The 10,169-nt window shown below is 19.4% G+C and overlaps 2 pseudogenes; one reads left to right on the top strand and one right to left on the bottom strand.

Annotated features, from left to right (window-relative positions):
- Positions 1 to 108: 108 nt before the first annotated feature.
- On the bottom strand, positions 109 to 2,283 carry LOC132701663 (NADH-ubiquinone oxidoreductase chain 5-like; annotated as a pseudogene).
- Positions 2,284 to 3,702: 1,419 nt separating this feature from the next.
- LOC132701662 (cytochrome b-like) lies at positions 3,703 to 5,171 on the top strand (annotated as a pseudogene).
- Positions 5,172 to 10,169: the final 4,998 nt, after the last annotated feature.

Consider the following 10,169-nt stretch of genomic DNA (forward strand, 5'->3'; position numbering starts at 1 on the left):
AATTAAATAATTAAAATAAAAGTAAAAATAAGAATTAAAAATAAAAATAATAAAATTTTAAATTTATCTATAAAAATCTTTTGTAATCCCTTAGAAGAATTTTAATAAAAAAAATAATTTTTTTCTTCCATAATACTCCATTCATCCTTGATCTAAATAATTTAATTTTTGACCTAAATTTAATACTAAATGATTCAGCCCATAAGTTGATAAAATTGGTATATTTCATATAAAAGATTGAAACTTCACTAAATTAAGAAACCTTAGAGATTTAATTTTTATATTAATTCTTATTTTTGATAACTTAAAACCTAAATAAATCCCTAATAAAATTATTAAAAAGGATAGTAATTTCATTATTAAAGGTAAAAAAAAATATATAGGATAAATAAAAATAATTCAAGAAAACATCCTCCCTCTAATAACGATAAAAATTAATAATCCAAATAATCTCTTTATTATCAAATTATTTCTTTCTTGAATAGAACATAAACTATAATAATTATAATCACCTAAAACTAAATAATTAATTAATCGAAAAGTATATATTACTGTCAAACCAATAGATAAATAAAAAATAAAAAATATAAATATATTTATATATCCTATTCTTATTCTTTCTAGAATTAAGTCCTTAGAATAAAATCCCGATAAAAAATGGTATCCCGCATAAGGCTATATTTCTAAAAAAAAAAAATTCTAGAAATAACCGGTATTTGATTAATTAATCTTCCTATATAACACGAATATCCTGACATCCTCTAAAATTATGAATAATAATTCCTGCACATATAAACATTAAAGCTTTAAATAAAGCATGAATTAATAAATGGAAAAAAGCTAAATCTACTCTACCTAAAAATAAAATTCTTATCATAAATCCTAACTGCCTTAATGTTGATAAAGCAATAATTTTTTTTAAATCATTCTCAAAATTAGCTGCAATACCAGATATTAATATAGTTATTATTCTTAAAAATAATATTAAAAATATTAATCTTCTACTAAAAGCTTCTTGAAATCGAATTAATAAATAAACTCCTGCAGTTACTAAAGTAGATGAATGAACTAATGAAGAAATGGGAGTTGGGGCAGCTATAGCTGCTGGCAATCATGAAGAAAAAGGAATTTGAGCTCTTTTAGTAAATGCAGCTAAAACAATAAATAATACTAATACCTGTATAGAAAAATCTCTTTTTATAAAATTTAAATAATAAATATAAGATCAACTACCATAATTTATTATTCAAGAAATTGATAATAATAAAGCCGCATCTCCGATACGATTAGACAAAGCTGTTAACATACCTGCATTATAAGATTTAACATTTTGATAATAAATTACTAATAAATAAGACACTAAGCCCAAGCCATCTCATCCTAATAAAATTGACACTAAATTTGGGCTAATAATTAATAATAATATAGAAATAACAAACAGCAAAATTAATATGATAAATCGAGAAATATTTAAATCTCCTATAAAATTACCATTCTGGAAATAAATAATACATATCCTATAAATATACAAGATATTCAATCAATTAATAAAGAAAAAAATTAAAGAAACGGAATTAAAATTTAATAATTCATACTCTAACAAATAAACTTTATCCTTAATTAATAAATTTATACTAATTAAAATTAATAATACAGAAAAAATCAAAATCCAAAATGAATAAATTTTACAAATTTTTATTACTTAAAATGTTTCCATTTCTTTAATTCCACAAATTAATATTTTATTTATATAAAAATATTTTAAGTTTATTAAAAAATTATAAATTAATAAATTTTCTAATTAATAACAATATATTTAAAGGTATTCAATGTAATAATAATAAAAAAATGTTCACGAATATTTTATATTTATAAATCTAAAAATATAAGAACTAAATTTTCCATGCTGAGAAAAAGAATATAAATATAATGAATAAGCCCCTCTAAAAAAATGTAGTTAAAAATAAAAATAATATATTCAAATTTCTAAATCTGACTAAACTATTAATTAAAAAAAATCTCACCTAATAAATTTATTGAGGGGGGGGGGCTGCTATATTTGAAGAACATAATAAAAAATATTCATAAGCTTAAAGAAGGTATAATATTTAAAAATCCTTTTCTTAAATAAATTCTTCGTCTTATTGTTCGTTCATATATTATATTTGCAATACTAAATAAACCAGAAGAACATAAACCATGGGCAATTATTATAATTAAAGCCCCAATTATACCTATACCTATATAACTTAACCTTATAATTCCAGCTAAAGCTAAACCCATATGAGAAACAGAAGAATAAGCAATTAATAATTTTATATCTCTTTGACGTAAACAAATTATAGAAATAACTACAGCTCCGAACAATGAAATATTTATAATTAATAAATTTATAAATTTAAAATCTAAAAATATAATTATTACTCGAATAAGCCCATATCCTCCTAATTTTAATAAAACGCCAGCTAATACTATTGATCCAGAAATTGGGGCCTCTACATGAGCCTTTAATAACCATAAATGAAAAAAATATATCGGTATTTTAATTAAAAATACTAACACTATACTTAAATATAAAATTAATCTAAAAGAAATTTCTAAATTAAAAAAAGTTAATCTTCCATATATATAAAAAATAAAAAAAATACCTAATAATAATGGGAATGATCCAAATAATGTATATATTAACAAATAAAATCCAGCATCTAAACGTTCTGGTTGTCTACCCCATCCAATAATTAAAATTAAAATTGGAATTAATCTAGCTTCAAAAAATAAATAAAATATAAATAAATCTATTGATATAAATGATAATAATAAAAAAATTATTAATAAACAAATTAAAAATAAAAAAAGATCTCTATATTTATTTTTTCTATATAAATTTTCAGAAGCTATGATTATTAAAGAACCAATTCAAATACTTAATAATCTAAGACAAAAAGATATAATATCTATACCTAATATATATCTAATATTAATTATATAATTCTGTATTCTAAATCCAAGTATTAAAAAAAAAAACTAATAATAAATATTATAAATTGAATCAATCAAAATATATTTAAATAACTTAAAGGTATCAATATTACTAATATAAGAATATATTTTATCATAATAATAATATAGAATTTAAATAATCATTTCCATATCTTCGAATTATTAATACAAGCATTGCTAAACCTAAAGCACCTTCGCATACACTTACGGTTAAAAATATTATTAAAAAAAAATAATCTCTTAAATTAAATCTTAATACTAATCCTATATTAAAATATAAAGAAATAACTAAAAACTCTAATCTTAATAATATCAATAATAAATAATTACTTTTTATAATAAAAAATAATAAACCAATAATAAACATTACTCTTCTAAATATATAAAAATTAATTATCATTATATTTTAACTTAAATAATTTAATTAAAATACTGGTCTTGTAAACCAGAAATGAAATATTTCTTTAAGTTTCAGAAAAAGAAAACTCTATCCTTAATCTCCAAAATTAAAATTTTATTTAAACTATTTTCTGATATAATATATTTCTTATTAAGAATAAATTTATCCTTATCCATTATAGTATTACTTATTAATCATCCAATTTCAATGGGAATTATTATTCTTTTACAAACAATTATAATTTCCTTAATTATTGGATTAATAAATTTAAATTATTGAGTATCTTATATTCTATTCATAATTATTGTAGGAGCATTGATAATTATTTTTATTTATATAACAAGAATTTCCTCCAATAATAAATTTAAAAAATTTTATAATATTTTAGTTACTTTTATTATTATTAATCTTATTAATATTTTAATAATTTATATATATGACTCTTATTTTATCTATTTTAAAAATTCTAATGAAATATTTAATCCTCACAACATAGAACTATTCTTAAGAAAATATTTTAATTATCCTAATAATTTTATTTTAATTATAATTATAACTTACTTATTAGTAACTTTAATTACAATTGTAACAATTACTATAAATAATTTCGGGCCCCTACGTAAAATATTCTAATGATAAATTCACCCTACCGAAAATCTAACGCTTTATTTAAAATTATTAATAATTCACTTATTGATTTAGCCTCTCCTTCAAATATTTCCTATTTATGAAATTTTGGAAGTTTATTAGGAATTTGTCTTTTAATTCAAATTATTACAGGTTTATTCTTAGCTATACATTATTATCCCCACACTGAACTAGCATTTAATAGAGTAAGAATCATTTGTCGAGAAATTAATTTTGGATGATTAATTCGAACTCTTCATGCCAATGGAGCATCAATATTTTTTATTTGTATATATATTCATATTGGACGAGGAATTTATTACGGGTCCTCAAATCTAAAAAGAACATGACTAATTGGAGTAACAATTTTTTTATTATCTATAGCAACAGCTTTTCTTGGGTATGTTTTACCTTGAGGACAAATATCTTTTTGAGGGGCTACAGTAATTACTAATCTTATTTCAGCTATCCCTTATTTAGGAAACTCTGCTGTAATTTGAATTTGAGGGGGATTTGCTGTAGATAATGCTACATTAACTCGATTCTTTACTTTTCATTTCATTCTCCCCTTTATTATCCTTAGCTTAATTATTATTCATTTACTTTTTCTTCATAAATCTGGATCATCAAATCCCTTAGGATTAAATAATAATTTAGATAAAATTCCATTTCATCCTTACTATTCCTTTAAAGATTTATTAGGAATGCTAATTATAATTTTTAGATTAACTTTAATTACTCTAACCATACCTTATATATTAAGAGATCCTGATAATTTTACGCCAGCTAATCCTTTAGTTACTCCTATCCATATTCAACCTGAATGATATTTCTTATTCGCTTATGCAATTCTTCGATCTATCCCCAATAAACTAGGAGGTGTTATTATTATATTCCTTTCAATTATAATTTTATATACGCTGCCAATTATTAATAATAAAAATTCAAGAATTAATTTTTACCCTATTAATAAAATATTATTTTGAATATTTGTATCTATCATTTTAATTTTAACATGAATCGGCATATCCCCCGTAGAAAATCCTTATATTAACTTAGGGCAATTTTTTACAATTTGTTATTTTTCCTACTTTCTAATAAGATATTTATTTATAAATATATGAAATAAATATCTCTATTTATAGTTAATGAACTTGAATAAGTATATACTTTGAAAGTATAATAAAGAAATACAAATTTCTATTAACTTTTTAGGTAAATATTTTAAGTACAATTATATCTTAAGCCTAAAAAATTAGTACTTAAAATATCTCCCTAAAAAGTTAAAAAATAATAATAATAATAATTATAATAATATATAAACTAAATAATAATTAATAATAATATACTAATAATAAATATAATTATATATACATATATAAATAAATTAAATAATTTATATTTATAAATATTCTATAAATATATACTTAAAATTTTAAATTTTTAACTAAATTAAATCTATAACTGTACTTAAAATATTTCCTTAGCCTAAATTACTAACTCTAAATGTCCAACTTTAAATAATTTAAACTTTAATACTTAAAATATTTCCTTATTTATAATTATTATATAGATAATTGTACTTAAAATATTTACTTATTTATAATTATATTATTAATTGTACCTCTTAAAATATTTCCTTACTTATAATTATTATATAGATAATTGTACTTAAAGTATTTCCTTACTTATAATTATTATATTACTAATTGTACTTAAAATATTTCCTTATTTATAATTATTATACAGATAATTGTACTTAAAATATTTCCTTATTTATAATTATATTATTAATTATACTCAAAATATTTCCTTAAACTAAAATAATTATATTTTAAATATTTAAAAATCCTAAACTATATAAACTTTAATACATTAAATATTAACCTAAAATATAATATAAAAACTATATATATATATATATATATATAATTAAGTTAAAAATTTAAAAATATATAAATTATAATAGAAAAAAATAATATTAATAAATTTAAAGAAATAGGTAAATAATTTTTTCAACATAAATTTATTAACTTATCATAACGATACCGAGGTAAAGATCCCCGAACTAAAATTCATAAGTAAACTATTAAACTCAACTTTAAATAAAACACTCAAGATCAAATATTACCCCCTAAAAAAATTATTCTACATAATATTCTTATAAATAAAATTCTTGCATATTCTGATAAATAAATTAAAGCAAATCCCCCTCTTCTATACTCAACATTAAAACCAGAAACTAATTCAGATTCCCCTTCAGCAAAATCAAAAGGAGTTCGATTTGTTTCAGCTAACCTAGTAATAAATCATATAAAACATAAAGGAAATATAAAATAAATAAATCAAACTATTTCTTGAAATTTAATAAAATCCAAAATATTAAAACTTATAATTATACAAATAAAAGATAATAAAATTAATACTAATCTTACTTCATAAGAAATAACTTGAGCAATAGCCCGTAATCCTCCTAATAAAGCATATATAGAATTTGAAGATCATCCAGCCAATATAATTCTATATACTCCTAATCTTGACACTCTTAAAATAAATAAAACCGACAAATTAAAATTTAAATTTACACTTAAAAATGGTATTGATAATCATAATATAACCACTAAAAATAAATTTATAATAGGAGAAATATAATATAAATTAATATTAGATTTTAAAGGAAAAGTTTGTTCCTTCAAAAAACAATTTTAAAGCATCTCTAAAAGGCTGAATCATACCTAAATATCCAACTTTATTAGGACCCTTACGAATTTGAATTCCCCCTAAGACCTTACGCTCTAATAATGTTATAAAAGCAACGCTCAAAAATACTATCACTACTAAAATTAATCTCAAAGAAAAAACTATAATCTTATCTAAAAAAATCATTTGTTATTTGTATATAACATACATAAAAAGATTCTAAATCTTACACAATTTTCTGTCAAAATAACATTATTATTATTCTAAAATAATTAATTTAATAAAATTTTGGTCCTTTCGTACTAAAAATTCTTAATAAAATTAAGATAGAAACCAACCTGGCTTACACCGGTCTAAACTCAGATCATGTAAAATTTTAATGGTCGAACAGACCAAATTAATTTAGCTCCTACACCAAATATAAATTTTAATCCAACATCGAGGTCGCAAACTTTTTTTTTGATTTGAACTCTAAAAAAAAATTACGCTGTTATCCCTAAGGTAATTTAATCTATTAATCTTTATTAAAGGATCATTTTTTCATAAATTAATGTTTTTATATAAAAAAAGTTTATTAAATTTTTAAATCACCCCAACTAAATAACAAGTAAAATTTATTATATAAATTCCTAAAAAATAAATTTATTATATTATTAAACTCTATAGGGTCTTCTCGTCTTTAATTAATATTTAAGCTTTTTAACTTAAAAATAAAATTCAATTTAAATTAATCTGAGACAGTATTTTTCTCATTCAACCCTTCATACAAGCTTTCAATTAAAAAACTAATGATTATGCTACCTTTGCACAGTCAATATACTGCGGCCATTAAATTCCTCATTGGGCAGGTTAGACCTTAAATTATTTTCAAAAGGACATGTTTTTAATAAACAGGTGAAAAAAATATTTGCTGAATTCCTTAAATTAACCTTAAACAAACAATTATATATATATATATATATATTATTTACTAATTTAATCATTATTTCATAAATTTATTAATTTAACTTATTATTTTAATAAAAAAATTAAAATATTAATATAAATTTTATACTATAATAAAAAAATTATAACACTTTTTTAAAAATGAAAATTTCTAATCCTATTTCTTTATTAATAAATTTATTATTTATAATTATCTATTTAAAAAGCTCATCCCTTAAAATATAACCCAATAAAAATAACTTATTAATAAATAAAAATATTATTAATTATTAGTAAAATTAAATTTTTTTCTTAAAAAACTAGATATATTTAAAATCGAATAGCATTTCACCTCTAAATCTATATTAATAATATTTATTTTACAATAAAAATTATATAAATTTAACTCTTTTAAATTCGAGAAAATTATTAATAAATAAATTATATTTAATTAACCCTGATACACAAGGTACTAAAAATAAATTATTCTTTTAAAATTTTAAAAAATTTCTTTCACAATACTAATAATCTATAATTAAAATAATTATTTGATTTAATAATAAAACTCTAATATTTTTATTTCAATAAAATTTATAACTTAAATAAAAATAATTTTTTTAAATTCAAACTATACTGAATTTCACAGTAAACTTTTTAGTGTAAATAAAATACTTAATAATAAGCTCTAATTTGATCTTTCTAGATACACCTTCCGGTACCTCTACTTTGTTACGACTTATTCCACTTTAAAGTGAAAGTGACGGGCAATATGTACATATTTTAGAGCTTAAATCATATTAATAATTTAATTAATATTACTTTTAAATCCGCTTTATTATTAATAATTATATTAATAAATCAATATAAATTAATTTAATGTAACCCATTTAATCTTTTTCATAAATTACATAATGATCTGAAATTTTTTCTTAAAAAAAACAACTAAATATTTAATTTCAATAAAAATATTTTTAACGACGATATATAAACTTAAAGAAAAAGTAATTAAATTCGTGGACTATCAATTAATAAACAGGTTCCTCTAAATAGACTAAAATACCGCCATTTTTTTTAATTTTGAAGACCATAACTTCTAATAATTAAGCTTACTATATTTACATTTAAAATAATAGGGTATCTAATCCTAGTTTAAAAATAAATTTCCTAACTTCATTAATTTTAAATAAATTTTATTAATAATTTAAAATTTCACCTAATAAACTTTTACTTATATTTTAAATAAACTAATTAATTAAAGCTTAAAAATTTTATAATGCACTATTTGTATAACCGCTACTGCTGGCACAAATTTTGTCAGTACTTAAATTTTTTACTAAATCTAAGTTTCCTTAATATTTAATCATCTTTATTGCATAACGATTTATTTAAAAATCAAAACTTACATATAATTCATAAGTTATATAAAAAAATGAACTAAAATATTCAATTTTTAAAAATCCCGCCTATCTACTAGACATACTAATCTTGGGGGCCTAAGACAGTACAAAATTTTCCAAAATTTTATATAACTTTTTTATTCAAAAATTATTTTTTTTGATACCTTAAGATTTCCCTTCTTTTTAGTAAAAAAATCATTAATTTTTTGAATAAAATTTCTATATTAAAAAAAGACAAATTCCCGACCTATAGAATTTGTCCATCCCATTTTATATAGAAATCGTATATTAATCCCAAAAATTTCGCTTTATAATTAAGATTGCCCCCAGGGTAAAATCTATTTTATCAACCTCCCTCACTTTTTAAAAAAAAATTTTTTTTTTTGATTTTTTTTTGCATTTTTTTTAAAAGGGGGGGGTCAAAAAACTCCACTAAAATCTGTGAAAATCCAAAAAATTTTAATTTTTAAAATTTTGGATCAAAATTACCCCTAAAATGAATTTTCCATGATTTTTTTTTTTTTTTTTTGAAATTTATTTTTTTCTAGACTCATTAATTATACTCATCATAATAGCCCACTTAATAAATTTTACATAAATATTAAAAAAAATAATCAAACATAAGAATTTGCCCCTAAAATTAAAAAAAAAAACCGCAATAGTAATTTTCTATTTAAAATAATAATTTAAAATAATAATCCTAAATAATTTGTATCCCTATATATATTATTTATCATATAATAAATTTATATATTATTATTTAAAGTAGTTTTTTTTTTTTTTTTTTTAATATTTATAATTATATAAAAAGTATATTTATTAATATTAGAAAAATAATTTAAAAAAGGATAGGTAAATATTATTATATATTAATATATACGAAATATAAAATAAATAATAATCATTATTGAATTATTTCTGCTAGTACATATCTATTTCCTCTATATCAAATAGAACTCTATCATATTGACTAATAAGAATTTGAAGACAAATAACTAATAAGGTACTAACGATCATATTGTTTTTATGTTTCTTTATTTTATTTTTTTTTGTGAAATTTTTTATTAATCTGATCATAAGAAATTAATAAATATAAAAATTTCAATAAATTCAATATGTTA

Source organism: Cylas formicarius, unplaced genomic scaffold, assembly GCF_029955315.1.
Source record: "Cylas formicarius isolate icCylForm1 unplaced genomic scaffold, icCylForm1.1 PGA_scaffold_59__1_contigs__length_10169, whole genome shotgun sequence".
Taxonomy (NCBI): domain Eukaryota; kingdom Metazoa; phylum Arthropoda; class Insecta; order Coleoptera; family Brentidae; genus Cylas; species Cylas formicarius.